We start from the raw sequence: 15732 nt of genomic DNA, 5'->3' as shown, positions 1-15732 counted from the left end.
ACGACAAGTTAATTCAAGACCTCCTTGCGGTTGGAATTTCTGGAAAAGCCCTTAGTTGGTTCGTCGACTACTTGTCCGGCCGCAAGCAGCAGATCCTCATCTCGCCTTCAACCAGCCCTGCTCTGGCTTGCACCTGCGGAGTGCCCCAAGGCTCTGTTCTCGGCCCTGTCCTCTTCAGTATATACACACGCGATGTCCCTTTGGTTTCCTCGCCTGTGCCAAGTGTACAATTTGCAGACGACATAGCCCTGTACGACTCCCAGGCCTCAGCGGCGGAAGCGTCCAGAACCCTCACCACAGCGGCAACTGCTCTGGCCGGTTGGCTGAAGTCCCGAGGCCTTATCTTGAACGCCACCAAGAGCCAGGTTCTGACTATCTCTCCCCAGCAGCATGTACAGGAAGTAACAGTCAAAAGCGGCGACTGTCTCCTCCCCTCAGCGTCTTCTGCGCGCTACCTCGGCGTTCACCTTGACAATCGCCTAGATTGGGACACCCATGTAAACTATGTGGTCACCAAGGTTGCCAAGAAAATTGGCGCCTTGTGGCGGGCACGCCGAAGCCTATCAAGACGCTCTCGTCAGGTGTATGTGAAGGCGGTCATAATGCCCGACCTGCTTTATGGCTCCTGCTGTTTTTCAGCCGCAATGCGAGAGGGTCAACTGAAACGACTGCAAACCACGCAAAACAGAGCCATCCGCTGTATCGATGGCAACCCGCCCCGGACAGCCATGCAGCCGCTGCTCACTGCTCACTCCCTGTACCGTGTCAGCGAGCTCTACAGGCAGAAAATATTGATCACCATCTGGCGGTGCATCAACGCCCGCACCAGCCCTGTGCTCGCCCAGCTTCTGACCCCGGCACAAGGCACCCCTACCCGCCATCAGCAGTCAAATGGCCTACTAAGCCAGGCAAACCGTAGCCGCCGCGGTCAGCGGAGATTTTCTGTTGCTGGTGCTCTGCTGTGGAACGCTCTCTCTGGTGAGGTCCGCACAATTACCCGGCTACCTGAGTTTAAGCATGCATGTGTACCATACGCCTGTAGGGAATAGTTCGAGTTGCTGCTGATTGCTCTGCTCTCCCTCCCCGTGCAGTTCAGTAACCCGCACGTAGTATCACAGATACATCGTATTCTCTCTCTCCCCCCGTTTACCCGCAGTTATTAATATCCTATTCTCTTACTATGTGCTTCCATAGCTTTTACTATGTTCTTCCATAGCCACTTCTAGGCTAAGCCTTCGCCGTCATTTTATTGGGTCGTCATCCCGTTTGAATGTGCGAAGTGAAATAAAAACCAACCAACCAACCAACCAACCTTCCGGGAGCGTTAAGATGAAGGGACCTAGATGATGAATCAGCATAATCATCACTGCTTCGGAGCGTATTCGTCCAGTGTAACATCTCCATGGTAACTGTTTCCATGCATTCCAGCGGACAATTTTTCATTTCCACTGTTACGTTCAGTCTTGAACGGGGTACATTACCAAGGTTCACTGCACGCAATAAACTCTGGAACGTCTCATTAAACGGAACATCTGTCTCGAAATCTCTACACTTGAACGTCACTTGAATCTCAACTGGTTCAGAATACCTGGGTAAACAAATTTCCCAATCTACCGTTTGATCCGTTTTCTTGAAATGGTTTCTGACCTGACAAGAACTGTAGATCAGCTCTATCTTCTTCACCATGTCTGCTGTTGACAGAATGAAGCAGATCGGCTTGACGTCGGGTAAACACACATAGATAGCTGTGATTGATTCTAAACCTCCGTCTTTGTTCTGGCGCAGGAATGGCAGCCAACGAGAGTGTTCTAACTGCAGGTCTTCACTTGATCCTGGTGAAAGCAAACTAAGCGCTGTTCTCCCTGAAACACAGGTAATTCTATGTGTGAAACACCTGACAGTATACAGCTGTGGTCCTGTCCATAGCGCTCATCAAATCTGCCTTTGGCGATATCTGACGCTATCTGATAGATGGGATCGGTGTGCTGCCTTTTGCCTGTTTTGGTTATTTCTCATTAAAAGGAGATTTTCACAGTATTCTATGTGTACGGCGAAATCTGATCCGAGGTGCATATTTGGCCCCTTGTGACTGGTACGAATGCGGCTGCACGTAGATATGTACAGGTGAATGGGTGCAATCATAACTGGCCCAGAGCGCTAGTTTTGCACCTTTAACCGGATCTGAGTGACAATAACTTAGGTGTTGTACAAGCGCTTGGCTGGTGGCGTCTCTGAAAAGATAAATTAATGATCGGTATTCTGCCTCCATGACTCGCCTATGCTCCGCACTCGGCTATGCTTTGCGCTGGTAAGGTCCAGCTACATGTGTTCGCGTGTTAGGTACAACCACCTCGAGACCCAGCTGCGGTTGTCGTTGCGGAGGCACGCCTTAAAAATACAATTTGAAAGTTGCTTGGACTGAGTTTCACTTGTGTTAGCAGTTTATTATAGTTACTTCACATGTTCCATGTTTCAAATATTTGTTCCCCCGAACCAGCCCGGACACTGCGTTTTACGTACAGGTGATAATTCTTGCAATTTCACTCATTAGCAATGCCATCCAAAAGAGCAGCCATTAACCGTCACACCCATGCCTTGGACTTAGAGGAGTACACTAGTATGTTTGTACTCCTCCTGCTACTGTCAGTGCGTCTTCGCTAGCACACGATTACAACTGTACCTTGCTGCACTCCACGACAGTCATATCACACACATATACAGTACATGGACATGTACATGTCCTGCACCTGGTAACTACCTACACTACACAACTACTGTTCATGATACTTCGAAGTACTAAGTGACGGGCTGAAGGTACTACTTCGAAGTACACAACTCGCCAGTACACAACCATAGCTCATGATACCTGGGTACTCACACAGACTTGCCAGTCTTGTGCATAGTGTAGACCGGGAACATTACAAGTAAACAGGTATAGACCACCCTTTTCAGGTAATCTACGGATATCTCCCCTCGTTTGAGGGGATTATGGCTCATAATCCCCTCAAACGAGGGGATCCCACCCATTTCACCCAAAGAACTTCCAAAAGTTCAAGACAGCAGCTTATCACCATCTCCTCAGAACGAACTGGCACTGGGCCACTCATAGCATACGCGAGTAAGAGGGTACAGTGTCCTACCCTGCTTGGACATACATGTAATCTCTCCTCACAGACAGTCTCCGATTGAATTTAAAAGTCTAACAGCGTTCACATCAATACTCAACTTATTCTTTTGCTCACTGAGCAATACAATCTTTCCATTTTCTTTCTTCTGTTTTCTTTTTCAATTTAATCCTCCCTACCCAATATCCCTTTCGTGCGTCCATGGAGCTAGGAAGCCGAGACTTCTGGTCGGCGGAGCTTAATGGGCCCCACCACCACACTCCATCATTCACCCCAGTGTCTGGAGATATGTGGATTTTGTAGAAAAAAAGAAGAAAAAAATCTCATATCGACAGGAAATCCTGTGGATCCCCTCGGACGGTGGGTCGGACACAGTCCTTCTACCAGCATAACCAAGAGAGCTAGCTCCCTTGGCTGCTGTTTGAATATGCAAGAATGGGCCTACCACATAAGGTCTGAAAAGGGGAAGTGGCTATAGTTGTCAAAAGAAAAGCATATTGGTGAAACAAAACTAGGGAAGTGGCAATCTTTCTATCAGCAACAGACAAGAGCATCTTAATTTGCAACATACTACATGAACCGTATGTGCCGAACACCGGTAACCATAGAGACAGACCACACTCGCTTATAGATACTGGTGATACTGGTCATAAATAGACCGGATAAGGAAAATAATCCGATAGCCTATGAAGAGTAAAAGAAATTGAACAAATCAAAACAAAAATGCTCGTCCAGCACACGAGTTGTCATAGAAACATTGCACGAAATGAGAAAGAATCATAGTAATGTGCATCGCCGTTCAATGCAAAATTGGTTTTTCTAGTACAGTATTTGGAAATTTCCTTCTTTCACAGACCTGAAAGACAAACCGTTTCAGCAGTTAGCCTACTACTAACTCTATGTCATTGCTTCTACATGTTTATGTGGCTGGGCATTCACGCTTTACTGGTCTTGTCAAATTTGTTCCACACGATCAGAAACAATCCATCTTATTTCGGGTACTCTTACAACATTAGACTAAGCCATAGGACGGACGTCAGTGTCTGACAATTCTTCATTGTAGTCTTTGATTTGTACCGGGAATAAATCGCCTCCACGCAGCATATTTTGTTGGTGTCAGACGAACAAAGCACCTCAAATTATTTTCAAATGATTACAATTATCTACTATTTCGTCGTCTTGACTTGATCACAACCAGCACCGGCTTTTCTCACGGCCTTGTCAGCTACCAATAAGCAGCGTACTTCATGTGGCTTCGTCTTGGGAAACAAACCAAAGAAAGTGTGTGACATTCCGCACTCGCCTCAGTCAAACCAACAAGACTAGTGGATCTACACTGTACATGTAAACCCGGAGAGGAATGACTATGTCAGAACTAACTAACGTTACTTCAGTGCAGTGTGTTCCGTTCGCACTGCACATGTACTGGTTCATGGTGCGCTGCTGCTGATCACCCGAAAAGTGTGGTCTATACAGGATATTGCACAGTGTCCGCGAGTATTTTTCATAATCCCCGCGGCGCTGCGCGCCTTGGGGATTTGAAAAATAATCCCCTCGGAACCGTGCAATATCCTATACATAATGCCGATAACACGAAATCACACTGTCGTGTACTGTCAATCGTTGTATTGACCAACTAACTTGAATGTGTCCAACGGATAATGTCATGCGCCTAACTCACCGGATGCCGCAGTGGACACTGGCGGACATCGCCACGAAACAGGTTTGCGACATGTAAATCGCGTACAGTGACTGTGACCACGCATGACAAAAAAACGCACTGTTATGTAGCAGAGTTAGTCAGGCTAATGTGCACCTTTTTTTGTTTGTTTGTGTTTTTATTATTTCGCACATTAAACGTAACATCTGATTGGAAATCTCTACACTTGAACGTCACTTCAACGAGAAGCTCAACTGGTTCAAAATAATAAGGAAAACAAATTTCCCAGTCTACCGTTTGATCCGTTTTCTTGAAATGGTTACTGACCTGATTAGGACTGTAGATCAGCTCTATCTTCTCCACCATGTCTGCTGTTGACGGAATGAAACAGATCGGCTGAACGTCAAGTAGTGACGCTAGATTACTGTTGTTGATTCTAAACCTCACTCTTCGTCCTGGTGCGGGAATTGCAGCCAACGAACGTGTTCTAACTGTTGTTGTTGTTGTAGAAGTTTATTTAACGTCGCACCACAAACAAGCGATTTCGCCTCCTTTGATACATGTGGACGACAGAAGGAATGAGAGAGAGAGGGGGGGGGACAGAAATATGGAGAGAGGAAGGGTAGAAATAAATAAGCAATCAACCTCAGGGCTACACCAAAGCAAAAACGGAATGGGAACATACTATATACAAAATAGCTTCATACATATATTGCAAAACACGTTTACTATTCTTCAGTCCGCTATACCACAGAAACACACTAGCCGAAAGCATTTAAAGTTTAAACGGAACCATGATGCGCTTTTAGCAGGGCACAGAACTGAAGGTGGCTGGGCTCGGAACGGAGATCAGGCGGGAGCTGGTTCCACAGGACTGCGCCGATGAACTGCATGGTCGCTCGACCCGCAGGACCACTGCACGTCTTCACTTGATCCTGGTGAACATAAACTGAGCGCTGGTTTCCTTGACACACAGGTATTTCTATGTGTGGATAACCTGACAGTATACAGCTGTGGTCCTGTCCGTAGCGCTAATCATCTCTGACTTTGGCGATATCTGACGCCTGATAGTTGGGATGGGCGTATTGCCTTTTGATTGTTTTGATGATTACTCATAACAACGAGATTTGCAAAGTCTACCACTGACGTGCACGGCGAAATCTGATCCAAAGTGCATATTTGACGCCTTGGGAGTGGTACGAATACGGCTGGATGTAGATATGTACAGGTGAAGGGATGCAATCATGACTGGCCCAGAGCGCTAGTTTAGCACCTTTGGCCGTATTCCAGTTAGTGTTACTGTAGTTTCCGCTACTGTCACACATCCTTTATTGCTGAACCCACAAATAATTGATAAGTGATACAGATTGAAACCATTCGAGGTAAACGAGAAAGCCATTAAAAATAATAATAAAAAGAAGAAAAGATTATTGTACCATGCCTGACGGCTATTATTATGTCATGTACTAATTGCAGTACATGACGTAGTAGTCACGCACCTACAAAATACTTTGCAGGATAATATTTAAATTGCCAAGCATGCCTACAAATCCGCAGAGCATGCCAATATAAAATAGGCCAACATATGAATAACGAAGGCGGTTATATGGACAGAAGGCGACATCGGTCGAGAAAAGATGGGCCTATTCTCTTCCGCAAGTAAGATGCTCTGCAACCACGGAGGCACGTGATTGACCACCTCAGCAAAACACATGCAATTTATTTTGCAGCGTAGCTGCGCCATCACAACAGCGTACTGGAGTGGAGGTCACTATGCTTGTTGACCACCAGCTAAGTATATTATAGCAATAAAAACTGCTTTATGGCAGTTTTCTAAAAAAAGTTATTGTGTTCTAGTCCATGGACCCCGTCTAAAAAGTAAGAAATTAACGAAATGTGATAGCTGAAAATTAAAAATTTCACACAAAACCTCACAATAATCACAACACTTGAAATGCTGCTTTCAACACTAAACTTGTACTGCACCAACAATTGGCAACATGCATGCATAGGAAAGAGGATCACGAGGGGAAAAGGTCTTCTGCATGTAGCTTTTCATTCTGTGTGTGATTATTGTGAGGTTTTGTGTGAAATTTTTAATTTTCAGCTATCACATTTCGTTAATTTCTTACTTTTTAGACGGGGTCCATGGACTAGAACACAATAACTTTTTTTAGAAAACTGCCATAAAGCAGTTTTTATTGCTATAATTTCTTTTGTTTTTTTCTGTCACCAATCAATGGAATGCCCTATATCAATATGTAAATAATGGCCTTCTCATCATATCAATACCATATTATACGCATTGATGTGCAAGCCTTTTCTTGCAGAAAATGACACTAGCATAATGCATGTTTTTCTGCGGGGAAACATGTGAGCAGTGGCGGTGATACTTTTTTTATACGGAGGTCATTCTGTGCATGTTGCTGTTGCAGAATTTCATGACTGTTATAAAATTGTCTTGCCTTTCAGATATTTCAGATTTATTTGAGAAATGTAGCCATGCGCCAGGTGCGGGTCGCAGATGTTTTTGTTGATTCTGTGTTTATAATGGTTTATAGTCATGGGTTATCGTGATAAGGTCATCCAGCATCATATTGAAACTGATATCGTAATCCTGTTGATGTCGATACAACTTTTGGAAGTAGTTCAATGACTTCAAACTGTTAGTCCACGATTGTCTAAAACAACACAGCAAAGGAGGAACAATAAACATGTATTAAAATGTAAACGAATACATTGCCGAGTCCAAAACCTCGTTCCAACAACTACACTGATCCTGAGGAGAAAAGGGGCAAGGCTATGGTTGGAGGTACTGAGAGATAAACAAGGCACTCCACAATAATAAAATCTTACACATCTTTTGGTGAGTATGAATGATATCCAGTCGAACCTCTTCAGGACGAACACCAAGGGACCGATGGTATTTATTCTGTGAGCTTAACCTAATTTGTAACCAGAGAATACAATTATATCTCCAATAGACATACGAATAGATTTCTTCTACAGCGAAAGATTCTAAGCCACATTGACTCGTCTCGTATGAAACAATTGAGTCACTAGAGAGATTCTGCAAAACGAAAATGCGTACTTTCGCTCTACATCATGAAGTGCGAAACTTCGCACCTTTGGACGCGAAACTTGCAGGGAACGCGAAAATGAACTGTCGTAGGAAATTTCGTGAGATCGGGTCATGGCGTACGTGCACTTGGCCCGCGCAAACTACGAAAATGTGCAGAACGCAAAGTTCGTGCAAAAATTCGCACACATTTTCGCAAGGACTGTCGCGAAACTTCGTTCGAATTTTCGTTTTGCAGAACCTCTCTACTGAACCTTTCTTTAGCAATATGACGGCAACTGAAACAGCAACAGAGAAAGTGCGATACATGTACTCCACATTCTTACAGGTACTACAAACAGATTGCAGATGGTAATTCTTGCTTTGGCGGCACGAAACTTTATTTGGTGCAATCTCGGCGGTACTCACAAATCAAACAGCCCAGACTTTAGTAAACAAATCCAATCATACAAGTACGAGATTTTCACGAGACGAGACTGCACCCATTGGCTTGTTTCGTATGAAACAAACAAGTTACTGAACCTCTCCACAATAGAGATTTCCCCTGATATGCGAATTTATTTTGCAAACTCGGTCAATGGGTCCTTGAACCTTTCCCTCCAGATTGGGAACTGCCAACGATAGCATGCCACTGACCAGTGCCTTACTTGTAACGTACCAATGTACAATGAATATGAGTATTTCGACAACACATCTAACATAAGCCTTACCGTCAAGAAGTTGAACTCGCGTTCTTCGCACACTGTAGACAAGGGCAAAGAGATAAAAATGGATCTAAATCCGAATACAATCAGCACACGTTTCCGTAAATGAAAGGATGAGCATAAGCAAAAGAATCGAAGGAAACCGGTCAACTTAGAGATCCCCTGTCATTGAGTATTCCGTAAAAGGAGGCCTCGCAGCTCGGCAGCAGAAAAGCAAAATTTAGAAAAGAGATCCTGTCAACTTTTCCATTATTTATTGCATTCCGCCCCAAAATCAGCACACTTTTCCTGAATGAAAGAGTCAACACAAGCAAATGAATCAAAGGCAACTGGTCAACTCACCTGTCATTGAGTAATATTCCGCGAAAGGATGTCTCAGCAGCGCCGAAACGAAATTAGCCAGGCCATGAGACGAAATATCCGAAACAGCTCATGCAAGAAGCAGTTCCAAAGAAGGAAGTTCCTCGCGCATATGCGCATGCACATCCGAACACGGATCCGCGGACTGCATGCACGTGCACAGCACACGGCTACCACGCGTTGCAACGTTGGTAGATCTAATACCGAGTACCTTACGTAGAGACTTACGTAGCCTAAGTGAAATACCGAGCACCTTACGTAGAAACTTACGTAGCATAGCGATGTCGTTTTTTCTGCCATGTGAACACAATAATAGAAAAGCTGACAGGATCGCTTTTCTAAATAATCAGACATGGATGTCAGGGCAGTATAGCCCGAGAGCGGCCCAAGGCCGAAGGCCGCGGGCCGCTCGAGGGCCGGAATCAACGATACCTGCCCTGACATCCATGTCTGATTGTGTTTCACACTGCCACCCACGCACGACAGCACAAGTGAAAGCCAGAACGCTCTCCTCAGCAGAACGTGCAAGTGCAAGTGCACCTACAACGCACCCGCAGCATGCTAGCAGCGCAAACAAAGCCACTGTACTGCACTAATCTGCATAAATCGAACTTGAAATACATCAACTAGAAACACCGAGTGCCTGCCTGCCCAAGTTCTCAAGTCCTTTATGGCACTCGTTGCACAACAATGGCAGAAACTCACAAGCTGAAGTTCCACCTCCGTGCGCTCCGGCTGAAGTTTCGTTCTGAAGTTTCATGTCAAGCAAGGTGAAGTTTCAACTCAAGCAAGGTGAAGTTTCATCTCAAGCAAGGTAAAGTTTCATCTCAAGCAAGGTGAAGTTTCAGGTCGGTACGCTCTCGGGCTTTGTTGATTCAGGCCCTCGAGCGGCCCGCGGCCTTCGGCCTTGGGCCGCTCTGGGGCCTGAATCAACAAAGCCCTCTAGCGAACCAACCTGAAACTCACAAGCTGAATCCTCCATGTCCCCGACCACCACCCCTAGAGGTTTCTTCCTTTTATACCTTCATGCCGGCGTGTTCAGTTTCACCTCCACACGCTCTCGGGACGTGCTGATTGGTCAAGGGCCTGAATGCCACCGCATGTATCAGACATGGACCCGATATCAGGCTTTTTCTTTCTCTCTTGAGTTGTTCCACCTCGATCAGGTAAGTCTCTCCACGTGCGAGTATACCCATCACGTGATCATTCATGTTCTCCTACGGTGCCATTCAAGCCCAAGGGCCTGAATGGCAGGGCATGATCAGAGGTTCATGCCCTGCCTATGAGCGCTCTGATTGGCTCAAACCGTGGCAACGATCACGTGGCAAGTGTGAAACAATGTTCTTCAATGCACGGGAACACTCCGTGCCACATATGCCGTTTGTCGAAAATACGAGCGGAGTGAGTGACTCCCTCTCGACATCGACAACACGCTGAAGATAGGCCCGCTTCTTCTGATGTTCATTCCGGGAAATCTGTGCAAGGACTTCCGGTCGCGACAGCAAAGACGCCTAGGGGTGATTAGCCCTCACATCAAAGAATACATCTTGCTGTGGCGACCAAAAGCCCCTTGCACGGATATCCAATCGAGCCTCTGCAGCACGCTTAGCTGTGATGCCTTGAAGTTGTTCACCATCCAACGTCAAAAATAGTGGCTCTGTTTGAACAGTTTGTGCTACTGAGCTGTGCAAGCGTTTTGCAGCTTACCAGGTCACCAAATACCTCAGGTAGTAGCCGTGCTCGGTTTTGTGATCAGCAACAGTACGTTCCTACAGTCAAATCTTTGGCCAAAGAGTCAAATTTTCACGTATGGTCCGCGCATCACTGTTTTCCATTATTCTTCTAAAGTTCTATACACCGGAAATTTGCTTACACTTTGCATGTAAAATGTACATGAATTGGCTCGTGATCTCCAGCTCTATCATATGATCAGTTTAATTCAAACTGTAAAAAAATGAGTGACGCTCTAACTGCCTTGCTTATAATATTTGTTCACCAGACTCAGCCCCGAAACTGGGTTTGATGTACCGGTGATAATTCTTGCAATTTCACTAATGAGCAATGCCATCCAAAGAGCAGACATTAACCGTTACAACCATGCCTTGGATTTGGAGGAGTATACTAGTATGTTTGTACTCCTCCTACTTTATTTTCAGTGCGTCGCTAGCACACGATTACTACTGCACCTCCCTGCTTTCCAAGATTATTATTATTATTATTTTTTCTTCTTATTTTGTTAGGGATTTCCCAACAGGCAATGTTGCCGTTTTACTGGGAACCCTAAATGAGACTTTGTGTGAGCGCGAAACAAAGCAGGCGACTCGGCCAGGCGACAAGATGGAGGCAGCGCATTCCACCTGTCGGCACCAAGATACGCAATGGAATGGAAACCATACCGGGAGTGGCAGGCAGGCAAGACAAGAGCAGCTGTAGCTTGGCCCCGGGTTGTGGCAGCAGAATGTGGGCCAGTGCAGCGGGGAGTGAATAGGAGGCTGAGAAGTGGGCTAGATAAAACCATGCAGACAGCGAAAGACAAAGACGTATTGCTTGAAATTTAAGCGTTGCTCTAGTGTGTAGATCTTGGTGTAAGCGTACAGTGTCTCAGTGGGAGTTCTGCGGTCAAGGGCAAATATTCTTTTAAGACTGGTGCGGCTGGCTGTGATCAGCTGGTTGTATGAACGGTGAGATAGACAGGTAATGTAGGCAGAGCTAGCATACTCAAGGGTGGATTGAATAATGGATAGATAGAAAAGACGACGCGCTCTGTGGTTCAGGTTCTGCCTGGCATGCTTGTAGGCTCCGACCTTCTGCTTGACGGCAATGCAAACTCGCTCTACTTGAGCATCGAATGCCAAGTGCCCATCCACAATGAGGCCCAGGTATTTGGCTGTGTGCGCAGGATAGAGAGTGGAGTTGCGGCATGATATGGACACAGTGGTGGGTAAGGGACTAGTTGGGCGACGTAATAGCAGAAATTGTGTCTTATCAGGGTTAAGAACCAGTCCCTTCCCTGTAAGGTAGCTGTCCAGAGCAGCAAGGTCTGCAGTGAGACGCTCCAACACAGTATCACAGTCACTATGCCGGACATAAAATGCAATATCATCGGCATATTCCTGGTCTTGGCTAAACCTAAAACAGGGTGTTATGTCGCGAATGTAGATACAAAACAAGACTGGGCCCAGAACGGAGCCTTGGGGCACTCCTCGGGAGCATGGCGTGACGGTCCAAGTTCCTGACCAACTCTAACAGTTTATTTTCGTACTTGGTCAGTATAGGAAATATTGACCTCGTACTCAGTCAATATTAGATAAGTATCCCCGCGTGCCAAAGCATAATATGGGGGTTTTGCAAGCATAATGCGAGAATTCATGAAAGCACAATTCCATGATTTCGCAAGCATAATACGCTGGAGCTAGGCTGAAGCGTAGTTTGCATGCATTTGTAGTGCATTTTCATTGTGTTTCTCAGTTTGCCCATTAGAAAATGAGCTGATGAAACCGGAGATGAGGGTACATTTTTATTGCATAATTATTATTATTATGTAAATAGGCGTCGAGGCGACAATAGTTTTAGAATTGCGATCAACAGAACGAGCTGAACCGACATTTCACAAAGGCTTTTATTGTATTCCAAAAACGAGTGGATATGAAGGCAGTGAAGAACATGGAAGAAAGAAAAAATGTGATATGGAGAAAATGATGAACAAAAAATCGTACTTCGAACTAGTTTTCGCACAACACTCCTCAGGAAGCTACGTTGTACTAATGAAAAACAATCCAGAAAGATACTAATAAAGAGAAATGGAGTGAGAAGAAACAACACCTATGAAAATGATAATCCTACTGCCTTCGTATCCACTCGTTTTTTGAATACAATAAAAGCCTTTGTGAAATGTCGGTTCAGCTCGTTCTGTTGATCGCAATTCTAAAACTATTATTATTATGTATCTAATATTGACTGAGTACGAGGTCAATATAGAAAATAAAAGCCGAGTAAAAGACCGAGGCGAAGCCGAGGTCTTTTACGAGGTTTTTATTTCCTATACTGACCAAGTACGAAGTCAATATTAGATTTATCACGACAAACAGTCCGTACTTCAAATTCCAGAACGATAACCTCATGAATCCCGGTTTTATGATTGCACAACCGTTGCACCACCACCTACTCATGCAGTGACAATGCTGCACTAGGCACCGTTCAACTGCGCAACCCCTAAGCAGTCAAATATAAGCAGTCAATATAGCCCTAAGGAGTGAAATATGCAGGAATATTTGACTGCTTAGGTATGGCAAAAATCTATGTGAGTCAATACTAAGGGGGTGATATTGTTTATTACAAAGGCTCTCGAGACTCGGCGGAAACACCGGCCAATGTTACGTTACATAATTGAAAGTTTGAATACGGAGAGTGATAACACTTTACATTATAGCAATAAAAACTGCTTTATGGCAGTTTTCTAAAAAAAGTTATTGTGTTCTAGTCCATGGACCCCGTCTAAAAAGTAAGAAATTACCGAAATGTGATAGCTGAAAATTAAAATTTCACACAAAACCTCACAATAATCACAACACTTGATAATCTGCTTTCAGCTTGAACTTGTACTGCACCAACAATTGGCAACATGCATGCATAGGAAAGAGGATCACGAGGGGAAAAGGTCTTCTACATGTAGCTTTTAATTCTGTGTGTGATTATTGTGAGGTTTTGTGTGAAATTTTAATTTTCAGCTATCACATTTCGTTAATTTCTTACTTTTTAGACGGGGTCCATGGACTAGAACACAATAACTTTTTTTAGAAAACTGCCATAAAGCAGTTTTTATTGCTATAATTTCTTTTGTTTTTTCTGTCACCAATCAATGGAATCAAGAGTACTCTTGATGGAATGTATATCAATATGTAAATGATGGCCTTCACATCATATCAAGAGGTTTATGTACTCTTGATCATATCAAAACCGTATTATACGCATTGATGTGCAAGCCTTTTCGTGCAGAAAATGGCACTAGCATAATGCATGTTCTTCTGCGGGGGAACAGATTATCGCCCATTTGTTCGTTCATGCTTATCCTTTCTAGGGGCTCCCGTAAGAAGACCATAGGTCTGTGGGAAACACCCTAGTAAAAGAAATAATAATAATAATAATAATAACATAATATGAGTAGTGGTGGTTATACTTTTTTATACACAGGTCATTCTGAGCATGTTGCTGTTGCAGAATTTCATGACTCTGTCATAAATTTGTCTTGCCTTTCAGATATTTCAGATTTCCCCACCCTCGATCAGATTTATTTGAGAAATGTAGCCATGCGCAAGGTGCGTGTCGCAGATGTTTTTGTTTATTCTGTGTTTATAATGGTTTATAATCATGGGTTATCGTGATAAGGTCATCCAGCATCATATTGCACTGAAATCGTAATCCTGTTGATGTCGATACAAGTTTTGGAAGTAGTTCAATGACTTCAAACTGTTAGTCCACGATTTTCTAAAACAACACAGCAAAGGAGGAACAATAAACATGTATTAAAATGTAAACAAATACATACATTGCTGAGTCCGACACCTCGTTCCAACAACTACACTGATCCTGAGGATAAAAGGGTCAAGGCTATGGTTGGAGGTACTGATACTGAGAGATAAACAAGGCACTCCGTGATAATAAAATCTTACACATCTTTTGGTGAGTACTTCGAAGTATGAATGATATCCAGTCGAACCTCTTTAGGACGAACACCAAGGGACAGATGGTATTTATTCTGTGAGTTTGTCATAATTAACTATTAATTTTTATAACCAGTGAATACAATTATTTCTCCAATAGACATACGAATAGATTTGTTCTATAGCGAAAGATTCTAGCCACACCGACTCATTGACTCGTCTCGTATGAAACAAAAGAGTCTGAACCTTTCTTTAGCAACATGACGGCAAGTGAAACAGCAACAGAGAAAGTACGATACATGTACTGCACATTCTTGCAGGTACTACAGGTACTACAAACAGATTGTAATTCTTGCTTTGGCGGCACGAAACTTTATTTGGGGCAGTGCAATCTCGGCGGTACTCACAAAATCAAACAGCCCAGACTCGATCGAGTAAACAAATCCAATCATACAAGTACGAGATTTTCACGAGACGAGACTGCACCCATTGGCTTGTTTCGTATGAAGCAAACAAGTTACTGAACCTCTCCACAATGGAGATTTTCCCTGATATGCGAATTTATTTGGCAAACTCGGTCAATGAGTCCTTGAACCTTTCCCTCCAGATTGGGAACTGCCAATGATAGTATGCCATTGACCAGTGCCTTACTTGTAACGTACTAATGTGCAATGAATATGAGTATTTCGACAACACATCTAACATAAGCCTTACCGTCAAGAGGGTGAACTCGCGTTCTTCGCACACTGTAGACAAGGGCAAAGAGATAAAAATGGACCTAAATCCGAATAAAATCAGCACACGTTTCCGTAAATGAAAGGGTGAGCATAAGCAAATGAATCGAAGGGAACTGGTCAACTCAGAGATCACCTGTCATTGAGTATTCCGTAAAAGGAAGCCTCGGCAGCGGAAAAGCTAAATTTAGAAAGGAGATCCTGTCAGCTTTTCCATTATTTATTGCATTCCGCCCAAAATCAGCACACTTTTCGTAAATGAAAGAGTCAACACAAGCAAATGAATCAAAGGGAACTGGTCAACTCACCTGTCATTGAGTAATATTCCGCGAAAGGAGGTCTCAGCAGCGCCGAAACGAAATAAGCCAGGCCAGGAGACGAAATATCCGAAACAGCTCATGCAAGAAGCA

The sequence above is a fragment of the Sycon ciliatum genome, chromosome 11 (assembly GCF_964019385.1).
Source record: "Sycon ciliatum chromosome 11, ocSycCili1.1, whole genome shotgun sequence".
Classification (NCBI taxonomy): domain Eukaryota; kingdom Metazoa; phylum Porifera; class Calcarea; order Leucosolenida; family Sycettidae; genus Sycon; species Sycon ciliatum.
The sequence above is the reverse complement of the archived record's forward strand: the minus strand, read 5'-3'. Positions refer to the sequence as shown.